Source organism: Lactuca saligna, chromosome 3, assembly GCF_052625555.1.
Source record: "Lactuca saligna cultivar CGN05327 chromosome 3, ASM5262555v1, whole genome shotgun sequence".
In the NCBI taxonomy this organism is placed as follows: Eukaryota; Viridiplantae; Streptophyta; class Magnoliopsida; order Asterales; family Asteraceae; genus Lactuca; species Lactuca saligna.
The window spans coordinates 81,820,848-81,837,478 of NC_136419.1; the positions used below are offsets into that span (position 1 = coordinate 81,820,848).

Genomic DNA, 16,631 nt, shown 5'->3' on the forward strand with positions numbered 1-16,631 from the left:
CTTGACCTCCAAGTTCTTATCCATTCCACGTAGGGATTGTCCCGCCACATTCTCAGGTTTTATGGCTTCGAGCTGAGCCTCCTTAATTTGTGCAGATAGATGTGAATGGATAGTCAGTGTTAATGACTTGACTCTTCGACTAGAATACTCTTTTCTACTCAGCGCATCTGCTACTACATTGGCTTTTCATGGGTGATAGCGAATCTCGCAGTCGTAATCATTGAGTAGTTCGACCCACCATCGTTGCCTCATACTGAGCTCCTTTTGGTTCAGTATATGTTGGAGGCTTTTGTGGTCAGTGTATATTGTGCTCTTTGTCCCATACATGTAATGTCTCCAGATCTTTAAAGCGAATACAACCACCCCTAACTCGAGGTCGTGCATGGCGTAGTTGATCTCATGTGTCTTCAGCTGTCTTAAGGCATAGGCGATGACCTTACCTCGTTGCATCAAGACACAACCGAGCCCTTGGTTCGATGCGTCACAGTATACCACAAAATCTTATGTTCCTTCGGGAATGGATAACACCGGTGCGGTGCATAGGGCTCGCTTCAGGGTTTGGAATGCCTTCTCCTGTTTCTCTTCCCAGTCCAATGGTACGCCTTTTTGTGTTAACGTAGTGAGAGGTTTCGCAATCCAAGAGATGTTCTGAATGAATCTGCGATAGTAGCTAGTGAGACCTAGAAATTTATGAATTTTTGTAGGCGTCTTTGGTGCTGACTAGTTATCGATAGCTTTAATCATGGATGGGTCCACGTGGATTCCTTGCTCACTAACCACGTGTCCTAGGAATTCAACTCTTCGGATCCAAAATTCGCACTTAGAGAACTTTGCGTATAACTTCTCTGATTGCAAGGTTTCCAAGACTCGTCGTAGATGGTTCCTGTGCTCTTCCTCACTCCGAGAGTAGACGAGTATATCATCAATAAAGACGATGACGAACTGATCTAAGTATGGACGACACACCCTATTCATCAAGTCCATGAACATTGCGGGTGCGTTAGTCAGCCCGAAGGGCATCACTACGAATTTGTAGTGCCCGTAACAAGTTCGGAAGGTTGTCTTCGGAACATCCTCCTCAAGGACTCGTAGATGGTGATACCCGGAACTAAGATCAATCTTGGAAAAGCAACTCACCCCTTGTAGTTGGTCAAATAGGTCGTCTATACGAGGAAGAGGGTAGCGGTTTTTGAATGTGAGTTTGTTGAGCTCCGTATAATCGATGCACATACGGAACGATCCGTCTTTCTTCTTCACGAACAAGACCGAAGCTCCCCAGGGTGAGAAGCTCGGTCTTATAAATCCCTTGCTGAGTAGCTCGTTAACTTGACCGGATAGTTCTTGCATCTCGGCAGGCGCTAAACGATAACGCGACTTAGCTACGGGGCTAGCTCCTGGGACTAGGTCGATTCTGAACTCAACCTGATGTTTGGGAGGTAAACCTGGAAGATCTTCTGGAAAGACATCTGGGAAATCGCATACAACAGGGATGTATTTTGGATCTCTCGTCTTCTGGCTGGTATCGACGACGTGTGCAAGGAAGGCGTGATATTCCTTGCGCAAGTACTTTTGGGCTTGAATACTTGAGATGATACGAAGGCTCATACCGGGTTTGTCTCCGTAGATTAACAGAGTTTCACGATTCAGTGGATTTAGGCAGATGGCTTTGTCGAAGCATAGAATATCAGCACCATGTAGACTCAACCAGTCCATGCCAACAATGACATCGAAACTCTTGATCGAGACTGGTATGAGATCGATTGGAAATGAATGATCGTCTAACATGAGGGTACAACCTATGTAAATTTCATTAGAGCTTTCGGTCTTTCCGTTATCCATTTCTACGACGAATGTTTCTTTTAGTGGTTGCGGGGATCATTTAAGTAAGTGTTTAAAGTTTTGGTTTATGAAGCTTCTTTCTGCACCACTATCGAATAAGACACAGGCATCAGAGTTGTTGAGAAGGAACGTACCCGTGACTACTGTGGGGTCCGCTACTGCTTTATTGTGCCCAATAGCAAGTAGTCTTCCGGTTCCTCCCGTATTCCCGACCTTCGGACAGTTTTTCTTGAAATGGCCAACTTCACCATAGCCATAGTAGGCCTGGCTCACTCCCGAGCTGGAAACTTAAGAAATAGGTTTGGGTTGGGATTTGCAAAACCAGATGGTATGGACCTTCCGGCCGCAGTTGGTGCATTGCAATTCACACCAGGGGCCGTTGTGATGGAAGGGGCACATGGGGCACTTGGGCAGATTGCCAACATAAGTTTTGGCTGGTGCAGGGGTAGCAGGAGTGGTGGCAGCATGGGCAACCACGATTTTTTGGTCTTTGGAGGAGGTTTGAGTTTTCTTGCCTTTTTTCTGATCCCAACGCTTCCTTTTTTTGTCAGGTGATTTGGGTGGTGCAGTGGTAGTTGTAGTTGTTGTTGCTGGGGTAGAAGGAGTTTCATGATCGATCAACCTGTGGGCCAACTCCTTGGCGCTGTCAAAGGTTGCAGGATGAGAGGATATAACATTTCCTTGATACGGGGGCACTAAACCCCAGATGTATCGTTCGATTTTCTTGCTTTCAGAAGGGATCATGTTAGGGCACATAGCCACCAGGTCGCAGAACCTGGCCGTATAAGACACTATATCTTTTCCCTTCATCTTGAGGTTCCAGAGTTCCTCTTCAAGCTTTTGAACCTCACCTCTAAGGCAGAACTCCTTTCTCTGTAGTTCCTTTAGTGTGTCCTAGCCCATGGCATTATCTGTTACTAGGGAGAGTGCATTGACATGGCCATTCCACCATGTCAAGGCCCTTTCAGTGAAGGTGGCAGCAGCGAACTTGATTTTGCTCTCTTCGGGGCATGAGCACATTTCGAAAACAGCTTCGGCTCTTTCGATCCATTGGGACAGAGCAAGGATTCCTCCGGTCCCATTGAAGAATGTTGGTTTACAGCTCATGAAATCTTTATAAGTACACCCTGTGCACGAGGGGGATTTTCACCATGTCTGGAGTTGGTACCCATTCCGGATCCACTAGCATTGCCGGAGTTTATTTGGGTCAAAGCGGCCATTACAGCTGCGGTTGCAGCCATTTGGAATACCACAGGATCAATCTGTGGAGGAGGGGGTGGTGGATGTAGAGTTTGAGCTGTCAGTCTGCCTCTGGTCGGGCGCTTGCGGGGAGGCATCTTTTACTAAAAGTTCATAGAGATAGTGACAATAGTAAGAGTCTATCGCAAGTATGATAAGAGTGTTTTATGGACTAAATCAACATAGTCCATATTCAGATAGAGAGTCATAGCAATAACATAGTTAACCGCCAACATTACTGATATTAATGATGTAATATAAGTTCGGGAGTAGTGACCTAACAGTAGGTCTTACATCAAATCATAAGGAAAATTTTGGCAGCCTAGAGGTCTAGTTAGAGTACTTTCAAAGTCAGTAACGTTTACAAACAATTGCTCTACCGAGCATAGAAAGAGAAAGGGTATTCCTTAAACAAAAGGGAAAGACAAGTAGACATCTTCTACTGACGACGGGTATTCGTTGGGCGAACCCTAAGATCATCTAATAGGCGAACCACTTCCTGAAGCTGTCTCTCCTAAACCCTCTGATGTGCTCGGATTTCTCTAACTTCGGCTCGAGATGAAGCTAGCTGTTGCTGCAGAGCCTCGTTGGTCCTCCTTGTCCTATCCATAGCTTCTTCCAGTTGGCGAATGCGAGCAGTGTGGAGGTTAGAGTTGGCATCAACCTCTACAACTCGTCCAATTGCTGCTTGACCTTGCTCGACATTCCTGGCAATCCTTCGGACCATAATGGACAAGACTCGATCTGCTGATCATCCTTCGTTTATGTTGTAGAATCGTCGGTCTCCATCGTAAGGTACCGGCTGACCCTGCTGATTGCTCCATCGGTTCAGGGATATTGCTCACATGGGAGTGGGACCTTGAAATGCTGGATGGGGTTTAGGGTTTGGAGCTACTAGGGGCAGGTTGTTGACTTCTAGCTCGGAGTCGGAGTCATCCGAGAAGCCTTCAACGCGGTGATCATCCAAAGGGATCGTGTGATCACCTTCTGGCTCCTCGTCGAGCCATCCTCCATTGCCCTGGTTTGGATAATACGGATCGCCAGGATGGTGGAAGCCAGCCATGCTATCTGTGCAACAAAGGGGGGAAGAAAGGTTAATAGACGTACTAATCTAGGATACTTATAAGATGGATCGGTATTAGTTGACCCAATACTTGCGTAGCGCATACCAATTACATGTAACCGAAGCAAGATAGTCCTTCGAATAAGCAACCCTAACTTCAGATCCCCAATCAAACAAGAACAGGAAATGAAGCAAAGGCCACAGATGTAGTCTATAATGCCTTAGTCACATGTAACCGTGATGTATTCACTTAGCAACTATTGTCCTACCAGTAACGACCCTTTTAGTTATTACATATGTAGTTAATAGAGTGCAGAATACTTCTATAGTATTCTTGTTCTAATGAGCTTGAGGTAGTGTTGGTAAGTTTTTACACTTGTTGCAACACCACAATCATTCTTAGGCACATGCTAGTCACTCCTAGAGATGTAGTTGATCAGGCTACATCCACCCATATGTGACTATATGTTTCTAAGCTTAATTGTGCTGTTCAACAATCTTTAATACTTATGTTCTATTCTAGAATGATACTGACCCCTTTGTATTGGTGAATGTATACGTATATAGTTAATTAAATATTTTAGTATTTAAAAGTATATATTCTTGGTTAGAGTGTTTTAGTCCCAAAGTGTTTATAGTTCGTATATCTTTTATGGGTTGATATACTTGATTCACTATAAACAATGCCCTGATAGCAATCTGTCACACCCCAAAACCGAGAACGGCGGAATACGTTCTGGGGTGGAGGACGTCATCTAAAGTATCATTACAATTGCATAATAGTAAAAACAAGAAACAGCAACCATTTCATATATATTGTGATAATAACCACAATTGTGTTCTGCACAGTTAATAGACACCAAAAGTATAACAAAAATAAAAGATGAGACTTGTATATGCTCCATCCTCTCCAAAAGTTGTCCCAGTACCTGTCTATCTTTGACCTGAGGATACAAGTTATTTTGAAAACGAGTATCAGCATAAAGCTGGTGAGTTCATAAGAGTTTAGTGTCGTTGTAGTATAAAAGTGTTTGCAAACTTATAGTATAAGAGCTAAAATTTGTATTTATGAGTAGTAGAAATCCCTAGAAAATCCTATATTTTCCAGAAAAGTACATTTGTAAGTCAATTCTTTAAGTGTGTAAAAGTATTATCTTTGAAACCATCAATTGTATAAGTGTAGTAATAGTCCTCAAGTGAGTAATATGGCTGAAGAAATGTTATGCATGCTAACAGTAGCAGTGTTGTAACTTTAGTTAGTAATAGATCTTTAATTACTTCGGGATATTAGTTTATACTTTAAGTCTTAGTGTATTTATTTGGATATAAGTGTAACTTCTCATGTGACCAACTGTAAAGTAGTAGAGTGCCCGATGACATTCCCAGTCATACGTAGTGAAGTAATGTAGTGCCACCCCTGGGCCTAGTCGGCTCGGACTGTAGTTAACAGTCGGGATGTAATAGTGTCAGTTTTGTATAGATCTATACATATAGTGTTGCTTTCCTTTCGGGAAGCCCTGGTCACATGGTGTAAGTGCAGTAGAGTGCCTTATAGAGAGATAGTGTGTTATACTTGAAATTAGTGGATTCTCTTATGCTTTGGTATGGTAGACTTTTAGTATAGTAAGTAGAGTGTTCTCTTATACTTGCATTGGCTTGTAATATTAACAGTTATAGTGAGTATAGTAGTAGTAGAGGTAACGAGTAGTAGCCTTAACTATACCTATTATAGTTAAATAGAGTATGCGAATTCATGCTTCTGATCAACAAAAGTAATGAATAAGATGAAAACATTCATATCTAACACAAATATATATGATATATAATTAAGAATTCAACGACAGTCGGATGGACAACCAATACCCTAAGACCACATCAAACAATAACAGGAAATAAGGCGAACTATCTGTCCTAAGTCCTTCAAGTCTTACTTGTGTAAATATATTAGTGTAGATATATTTTAAAAAGGAAAGTAGTTGAAACATAGTTTTGAAAATAGTTTAACAACAATTTAACCTTAAAAGCGCATTTGATAATTAGTTAAAACAGTTTTATTGATAATTATCTAAAAGTGTAGAGAAATCTCTTTTTGATGATATATTGTAAATCACATATGATTTTCTAATAAAAACTTGTAGTATTATACTTGTATCCCCCCCCCCTCCCTAAAACATGTAAAAACATTTAAAAGGTTCATTAAGGGGTATGAACTCACCGGACTAGAAATGTGTCGACTAGGATGTTTAAACGTCGGATCGAGGCTTGAGAACGTGCGATGTTCCTATATAATATTAAATGATACATAATTGTATCTAATTAGATTTAAATCACTAATTAATAGAGGATATACACTTCTAGTCGCGAAAACACTTCAATTCAAGTGTTTGGAGTGACCCGGATGACATTTATGGGCATGTATGGCTTGGATAAGGAGTTTACTCTTCAAGAGTAAACTATTAGGAGAGTTTTCGGCCCTAAAAACCTCATCCCCATGAGTTTACGGCCGTAAACTCATGGATGATGTTTTTAAGTGCTAAATGGCCTTTTTCCAATTGAGGGATGATGCTAGGTTTTGTTCTAGGGCATTAGAAAGGGACTAAATCAAACATATGGATAATTTGATGAGTTTACGGCAGTAAACTATGAGTTTATGGCCATAAACTCTCACCCACTCATTTCTTATGTGTTTTGAAGGTCATAGATTAATCCCAAGTGATTCTACTCATTTTTACAAGCCAAGGGGTGAATTTAGGGCACCATTTAACCCCTTTATAGGAGTTTACGGCCCAGGAAGCCATTCTTGAGGGGTTTACAGCCGTGAACTCCTTATGGAGTTGTTTTAATCGAGTTTAAGGTCCCTAACTTGTTGGTGGTTGCTTCTAGAATTTATTCCAAGGCTTAAGAGGTGTGTATGTGGCATTTTAACACCCAAATATGAGTTTACTCTCCATGAAGGTGACTTTACGGCCCAAGCATTTTCTTGGGCAGTAAACTCATGTTTACTCCCCAAAAGCTCGTTTCAAGGTGTTCTAAGTCCAGTACATTAAGTCATATAACCATATCTAAGCTCCAGAGGTCGATTGGAAGGGTTTAAAGGCTCAAAAACCCCTTTTATGTGTGTTTACGGCCCAAGCATGTTCCAGGGCCGTAAACACATGAAAATGGTCCTAAATGATTGTTTAACCACGAATTTGAAGGTCTAAGATGCTAATATATGAGTTAGGGAAGTTACCTTGGTGATTTGAAGCTTGAAAAGAGTGATTTTTGGACCTAGACCTTGGATTGAAGAGATAGGTTAGATAGAGAGTGAATAAGTGTTCAAATGAGGCTTAAAACACTTTAAATATGGTTTAGATTTGAGACACGGTGGAATTTTATCCGATACTGATGTTAACCGAGGCTTTTGGTCGCACCCGATTAAGTCGTCGTCACCCGATATGGTAAAAACTAAAGTTTTTTTCAAATTATTAGTTTGAGATGTTTTCTTGTGTTTCTAACATGTTTGGATACTTACAAGGTGAAAATAAAAATCTTAATTTAATTGACCTAATCCAAAAACGAAAACAAAATAATTCGCTTAGGATGGAAGAAACTCCAGGTTGTCACAGACACGTACCAGCTATTTTATATTTTCAGGGTTATGAGGATGAAGGTATCAATACTGGAGATGGTGACTGCATGGTGTATTTTAGTGTCAGTCCCCATTACATGGGTTCAAGAACGTATTTTAGGATTAGGAGTGGGTGATGTTTTGAGGCTGCATATGATGGAGTGGCCATGCAAGGCGAGTGTTGATGGTGGCAAAGTGAACAACTGCATATGGAGCAATATTTTTAGGGGCTCAATTTCTTTTTTTAAATATTAAATTCAAGCCCAATAATATGTGATAATTTCGACTCCAAATCTGCTAATCGTCGAGACTCCAGATCTACTAATTAACCAAACTCCAGATCTTCTATATGACGTTATTAAAAAACTTTAGTTTATATAATTTAATTTGTTACATGTTAGGGCCTAAGTGACTTTTTTTCGGGTTCGTCCTGGATATTTGGATTTTTTTAATAGGTAAAGGTATTGCATTTTATTTAGAATATGTAAATGTATTAGATTTGCATTTTTATAGGTTATTGTATTGCATTTGTATTATTATAAGTGTAATGTACTGGGCGTATATTTTTATAGGTTAATACATTGGATTTGTATTATTATAAATGTAATGTATTGGGTTTATTTTTTACAAGTTAATATAGTTAATTTTATTATTATAAGTTCAATGTATTTATAAAAACCTGAATTTTCTTTAATTAAATAGAATATTTTGTTGGAAATATTCCGATGGAAATAAGTTGTAAACATGATATGCCGGTATTGCGTTGGAAATATTATGTTAGGAAACCTAGTTGGTATTTTGTTGGAAATTTCCAACGAAATATTTTGTAGGAAATATGTTAGACACTACATCAGAATTTTGTTGTTAGTGTGTTTCCGACAACCTTTTTTTCTAACAAACCAATTTTGTTGGAAGCGTGTTAGTAAATATTGTTTCCAACAAATTACCAACACAATAGCTTGTAGGTACTCCTACAATTCTCTAGTAGTGTGATTTCCCTTATTTAAAGGGATAGTAATTTTTTTTAATTATTTACCATAATTAGATGTAGTTAATATTACTATTATTACCTTATATTATTTATTAATGATTTGTTTATTCTTTTATTCTTATTGGTCCTACGTCCATATAATATGTCTATCCACACATAAACATAGCTATATATATATATATATATATATATATATATATATATATATATATATATATATATATATATATATATATATATATATATATATCGGCATTGTGAGCATTGGCATGCCAAGCCTATCATCGATCATCTTGTAGTATGTATTTTCAGTGTAGATCTAAGTCTTTAGCACTTAATGTATAGTGGTATTTTCTCCTAATTCATAACAACAGTTAAAGTTGTATGTTTGCTAATATTTGATTTCACGTAATATATTGCTAATGTATTATTTAAAAACAAATCAGGTATTTTTGCATACCCGAATTTTTTTACTCCTACCCGATACCCGAACTAACTAAATATTGGGCTTACCGTTTACGCGAATTTTCATACCCGATACCCGATCTATTCTACGTGAATTTGAAACGGTTAGGACGGATAGTTCAAGTTTCAGTTATTTTTGACATGCCTAATTTGGCTCTCCATTTTATTAATCCATTTTAGGTATCTATGGGTCTTAAAAACCAAGTTATTGTCGTTACTACATGTTTTAGTTGCAAGGTTATGGTTATGTTAATTGTACAAGTCTAATGTACGTTGCATATAGATTGATTGATAGAACTTGTGAATTAGATATTGATAAAATGTGAGGAATAAAACATCCCTAGAAACATTTGCTGACGGAAAAATAAACACCTACTAATGTCATCAACAAAGTTTTTGTTTATGTAATATCAAGCAACAACATCAAAAAACATGACACACATTTTAAGACCATTGTGTTATAAACATTGCATGTGGATCAGCCCCACCTTGATATGGATCCCCAGATACATAGAATCCATTAGGTGATACCAGTGGTGGAGCCAGCTAGTAACAAGAGGGGTCCAAGCACCCCACTTGGAAGATGATTACAAACATATTATTACCAAATATACCCTTAAAAAATTTTCTTTTACTAAGAAACCCCCTTCATGGCACCCACTCTTACAAGAAAAGTCCCTCTTTTACAAATTTTTGGCTGAAAAAAACTAAAAATATACTAAAATTTCAAAGTGTTGAATTCTTTTTATATAATGGATCCCGGTTAACTTCCATCCTGGATCTGCCACTGGGTTTTACTAACAAATAACCATGTGCTTTAGCCGATTCTTCTCGATAACATATGTCACGAATGCGATTGTTATACAAAGCTAAGCTTTGAAATCTTGAACCCCACCAAAAATAGTCATAATAAAGATTGACACCATCTATCCTACGAAATAGATTGTAGAAAATATGATAGACATTTGGTTGGAATTTTGTTGTTCCTATGTTTCCCACAACCTTTTTTCCAACAAACCAATTTTGTAGAAAGTGTGTTCGTAAACCCTGTTTCCAATAAATTATCAACGCAATAGCTTATAGGTACTCCTATATTTCTCTAGTAGTGTGATTTCCTTTATTTAAAGGGATAATAATTTTTATTTATTTATCATAATCAGATGTAGTTAATATTACTATTATACCCTTTTATTATTTATTAATGATTTTTTTTCTTTTTTCTTATTGGTCCATACAATATATGTCTATCCACATATAAACTTATATATATATATATATATATATATATATATATATATATATATATATATATATATATATATATATATATATATATATATATATATATAGGATTAGGATCAAATGTGAATCATAAGTATTGTGTGAATGTGTGACCAAATTCTAATCGTTGGATTAAAAAATGAATGGATATGATCTTAAGGTACATGTTATTAACACGGACTACCATGTACCATATAATTTCTGTTATTAATTAAAAAAGGCAACTAAAGTGAGAGAATTGAAAATTATCTATATTTTAGGCAACTAAATGAAATTCAATAATAAAATCAAATCTCACATTCTATTCAACACATTTAAATTAAAACTTATTTTTTGAGAATACGTATTCATTTAACACGTATGAAGACGTATTTGATTCATTTATTCTTAAAGAATATGAGTTCATTCAATTGTTTTTTATTGTTTCATTTTAGAAGAATGTAATTTTTTGAGATGTAACATTCTCAAAAGATACACATCAGGCAATAACATATCATTCTTTAATATAATCAATAATATGTACTTTATAAAAAAGACCAATTCTTATAACATATATTACAATTTTTTTTATCATCTTTGTTCATCTTCGACGAGCCAACACCATCTGCAACATTGTTGAACCATCATTCCTCTTCTTTTAGCCTTTAATTCTTAACGAATACACCACTTTTAGTATTCCATTCTTAAAGAATACCCTACATTACAACAAACATCTTTTTTTCTTGTTTTTATCATGTACAGAAGTGAAATAAAAAAAAGATACATAAATATCTAAAGATTCAATTGCATGGTACTTAAATGTCAATGAAAACGAAGCTCAAATAACATAATAAAGCAAAATACTTAGTAGATTCGGTTTAGAAACAATGCCTCTAATTATCAAAAATCTATTAGGAGAAAAAATAACAAAAACCGATCAAAGGTAAACCATGAATGGAAAAAATTGAAAAAGCAGCAAATGAACTTGTAAAAATGCTTAAGAAACATCAAGGGAAAAATGTCAACATATGTTCCTCCCTTGAAATAGTGTGAGATATAAAACCATAAGAAATAGAGTGTAAAGAGGGCATCAACAAGCAAACAAAAATAGTAAGGGAGCAGCACCAAAAAACAAAGATTTGAAGCTAGATGAGCAGTTATTATAACCTGCAACATAGATATGATGTATCAACACTTCTGCCCCATATTTACCACCAGTTTCCTTCAGACTGAATCAATGGCAACTACAGAACTGTGAAATTAGTTAATCTTAAACAATCACAACAACCTTATTCTTAAAGATTTTTGCTTGGATTAATTGGCGTTTTTTATAATTAGTGAGATGTGTTAAGCAAACACATAGGACAAGAAGATCAACAATAGTGCATCACCAACAAACATACAACTACAGTTATTTTACAATATAATAGAAACTTACTAAAAATTTGAACAACACTAATAAAGAATGAGATATTACGTAGTATCTGTTTTAAAGAATATATCCACCTAATTCTTATAAAATCGAAAACATTCTTAAAGAATATTCTTAATTCAATTGATTTTGACGACTTTATTCTTAACGAATAAAGCCGTTCAAATTCTCCACATTTCAGGTTTTAAAAATCATAATTACGAAAGAATGAGATCCTATCCTTGAAGTTTATTAAAAAACAAATTAATATTCAATTGAAAATAAGAAAAATCCTAGTAGATTATGTGAGTCATAATTGCATTCTTCAAGAATAAGAGAAAAATAAACCTTCTAGAAAATCAATAAATCATCATCGTTTGGTGTTACGACGAATCTACAATGTTTTTTTTTTATTTTATTTTATTTATATATATATATATATATATATATATATAGATATATATATATATATATATATATATATATATATATATATATATATATATATTTAAACCTTTTCACGGTTCTCTAAACCCTAATCTAAATAATCAATCAAAAAAAAAAAAAAACACAAACACACGAATCTATCAATTAAGTTGCAGGTCAAGTGGATCAATAACCTTTTAAAAAATCGAGAATCGGCCAATTTGCAGGTCTCAATCAAGACCCATCCCGTGAGTTCGATTCTTTTTTCTTTGAAATCAAAATGGAAGAAGGAAGAATGGAGAGACCACCCCTAAGAGTATCGATTATATACAACGCTTTCTCCATTGTCAATATCGTTACAAGTTAAATCGAGGGTAAGATGTTCGTCTGATGATAATGTTGGTTGTGATGTAGATCTATCGGTAAAGGTACAGAAGGTAGCAATGGGTGACAGGAAAGGTTTGGCCGATGTGTAGGTTTTTTAGCACCGTAAGTATAGGCAATTAACAATCACTTACCATAATACTAAGGAATTTATATTGGATAGTAATTAATTTAAATAATAAAAGTATAAAATTATCCTTAAAAAATGATTGATCCACAATTAACCATACATTCACACAATAATTAAAGGTTATATATGATTGTAACTCTCTCTCTCTATCTCTCTCTCTCTATATATATATATATATATATATATATATAACCTTAATTTTTTTTTGTACAAAAACAATATTTGTAATAAAGCTTTAATAACTAAACATCATCAATATATATATATATATATATATATATATATATATATATATATATATATATATATATATATATATATATATATATATATATATATATATATATCGGCATCGTGAGCATTGGCATGCCAAGCCTATCTTCGATCATCTTGTAGTATGTATTTTTATTTTAGATCTAAGTTTTTAGCATTTAATTTATAGTGGTATTTGCTACCGAATGAATTTAAGAACTATTAAGAAAAGTTAAAGCTGTATCTTTGCTAATATTTGATTTAACGTAATATATTGCTAATGTATTATTTAAAAAACAAATCGGGTATTTTCGTATACCCGAATTTTTTTACGCCTACCCGTTACCCGAACTATCTAAATATTGGGCTTACTGTATACCCGAATTTTCGTACCCGATACCCGGTCTATTCTACATGAATTTGAAATGGTTAGGACGGGTAGTTCAAATTTCGGTTATTTTTGACATGCCTAACTTGGATCTCCATTTTATTCATCCATTTTAGATATCCATGGGTCTTAAAAACTAAGTTATTGTTGACCAATGGATTTTGATCTCTTAAGATACCAATGCGACATGTCGTTACATGTTTTTAGTTGCAATGTTATGCTTATGTTAATTGTACAAGGCTAATGTATGTTGCATATAGATCGATTGGTAGAACTTCTGAATTTCATATTGATAAAATGTGAGGAATAAAACATCCATAGAAACATTTGCTGACTGGAAAAATAAACACCTATTAATGTCATCAACCAAGTTTTTGTTTATGCAATATCAAGCTACAAAAGCAAAAGACATGACACATATTTTAAGACCATTGTTTTATAAACACTACATGTGGATCAGCCCCACCTTGATATGGTTCCCCAGATACATAGAATTCATCTGGTGTTACTAACCAATAACAATGCCCGGTACCCGATTCTTGAAATCTTGAACATATGTCACGAATGCGAGTGTCATACAAAGCTAAGGTTTGAAATCTTGAACCCCACAAAAAGTAGCCATAATAAAGAGGGGCACCATCTATCCTGGCACAAAAAGACCATGTGTAATTTATGTTGGTGCAGGCCCCTGTTACTGATCAAAAGAGTATGCCCAAATAAAGCAAACAACAGAGTTGTAGGGAAAGATTCCCACTTTTCTTCTTATTCAATTTCGGATAATAAAACAAGAGACTTACAAGGCTTTAAATAATAAGCAAAGGAAAAACTGCTAAGCTAAAAAAAACTGAAAAACGTGGGCTCCTAACTAGGTGGCAACTAAGTCACTTATTCCTATTGACAATGTCAATAAAAGACCAGGTCAGAATTACTTTTTCCTCCACATACTTCCCCTTAATTCTGAACATTTTCCTCAAGTCTTACGACTCCCAAAAGGTTTCTCATCTCTAAGAACTTGAGTCTTGGCAAAGCTTTTGTCAAGGGATCTGCTCTTTGTTCTTCACCACTTATGTGTTTCACATCAATTTGTTTCCTTTCAATACAACCCCGTATGAAATGGAACTTGGTGTCAATGTGCTTACTCCTCACATGGAAAACAGGATTCTGCAAAGAGCTATGGCTAACTTGTTGTCTACATACATCCTGACACATTCTTCCTTCCAACCGGTCAATTCTTTGAGGAGACTCCTTAGCCAAAGTGCTTGGCATGCTGTTGCAGTTGCTACCATAAACTCTGCTTCACAGGAAGATAGGGCCACAGTGTGTTGTTTCTAGGATGACCATGTAATTGGATTACCAGATAGATAGAAAATCATTCCTGTTGTACCCTTTCTGCCATCGATATCCATTCCATGACTACTATCACTGAATCCAATAAGGCTTTTATCACCACCTTTCTTGTACATTAGACCAAAATTTGTTGTCCCCTTTATGTACCTCAAAATGTGTTTGACTGCTTTGAGGTGGCTCTGCTTTGGTGATTCCATGTATCTACTTACTAATCCAACTGAGTAGCTCAAATTAGGTCTTGAGTGGATGAGATAGCGAAGACTTCCAATGAGGCGTCGATACTCGATGGCATTGACTGGTATTCCATCTTCGTCTTTTTTCAATCCCAGTCGGGGTTCCATTGGATATTGAGATGGGTTTCACTCTCCCATGCCTGCTATTTGCAAAATCTTCTTAGCATAACCTGCTTGACCGATTTGATGCCATCCTTGTCTTGGTGAACTTCTATCCCTAGGTAGTAAGATAAGGTTCCTAAGTCACTCATATCAAAAAACTTCAACATCCTTCTTTTAAACTCATCAACTAATTCTTCACTTGAACGTGTCACAATCAGGTCGTCCACCCCGACAATCAATAACCTGTTCACCTTTTGGAGTTTATACACAGCATATTCCTGTGGACATCTCTGGAATCCCATTTCTTTCATTGTTTTATCAAGCCTATCGTTCCATGCCCTTGGATCCTGACGTAGGCCATAAAGAGCCTTGTTCAACCTGTACACCATGTTCTCCTTTCCTACGATAACAAAACTCGTTGGTTGTGTGACATATACTTCTTCTTGTAGAATCCCATTTAAGAATGCTGATTTTACATCCAAATGATGAACCTTCCATCCTTCACTTGCAGCTAAAGCCAACAAGGTCCGTATTGTTTCCAAACGTGCCACTGGAGCGAATGCTTCATCGAAATCGACACCTTTTTGATGTACATATCCCTTTGCTACGATTCTTGCCTTGTATTTGGTTACTTTCCCTTCCGCATCCTTCTTCAATTTAAACACCCACTTTAGCCATATTGCCTTATGCCCTTTGGGGAGGTGAGTAAGTCTCCAAGTTTTGTTCTTTTCAACAGATTCCAGCTCCTGTTTCATTGCGGTTCTCCATTCTTTGTCACCTGAAGCTTCTTCATACCTGGTGGGTTCTTCACCTGCAAACATCAAGACTTCTGACTCTTCTTGCAGGGCTTGCGTTTCTTCATATATATCGGTTAGGGATTGAAAGCCACGAATTGGCGTGTCGTTGTATGTTTCCCTGGGAACTTCGTCTAATGATGGAGATAAGGTATCCGCAATTGAGCATGGTGATTCGTTTCCAGCTTGTAATTGACCATGTGATGTCGATTGTGAATGACTTTCGTTTGACTGTGGATTAGGGCTTCCAAACTCAACTTGGGTTGGATCGAATTCTCCCACATTGTCTTGGGATACTCCTTCACTGGGAAATCTAACCCAATTGTTTCTTAAAATTGGGCCTTCTTCTTGGACCTTAGCCCAGTCCCACTTTCTCTTCTCTTCGAATACGATGTCTCTTGATACACATATTTTGTTTCTTTCAGGGCAATATAAACGGAATGCCTTGCTTCCTTCCTCATTTCCCAAATACACCAGTTTCTCACTCTTATCACTCAATTTTGTGAGCTTGTTTGATGGCACCTTTGCGTGAGCGACACAGCCAAACACTCTAAAGTGTTCAAGTGTGGGTTTCTTCCTATCTATGCCTTCATATGGAGTCACATCTTTCACTCCTCTTGTCGGGACTCTATTTAGAATTTGCACAGCATGGCGAACGGCTTCCCCCCAAAGTGTTTCTGGGACATCCATTGCTTTC

The 16,631-nt window shown here is 36.6% G+C and overlaps 1 pseudogene; it reads right to left on the minus strand.

Annotated features, from left to right (window-relative positions):
* Positions 1-14,786: 14,786 nt before the first annotated feature.
* On the minus strand, positions 14,787-15,146 carry LOC145035720 (secreted RxLR effector protein 161 pseudogene; annotated as a pseudogene).
* Between the last annotated feature and the right edge of the window lie 1,485 nt (positions 15,147-16,631).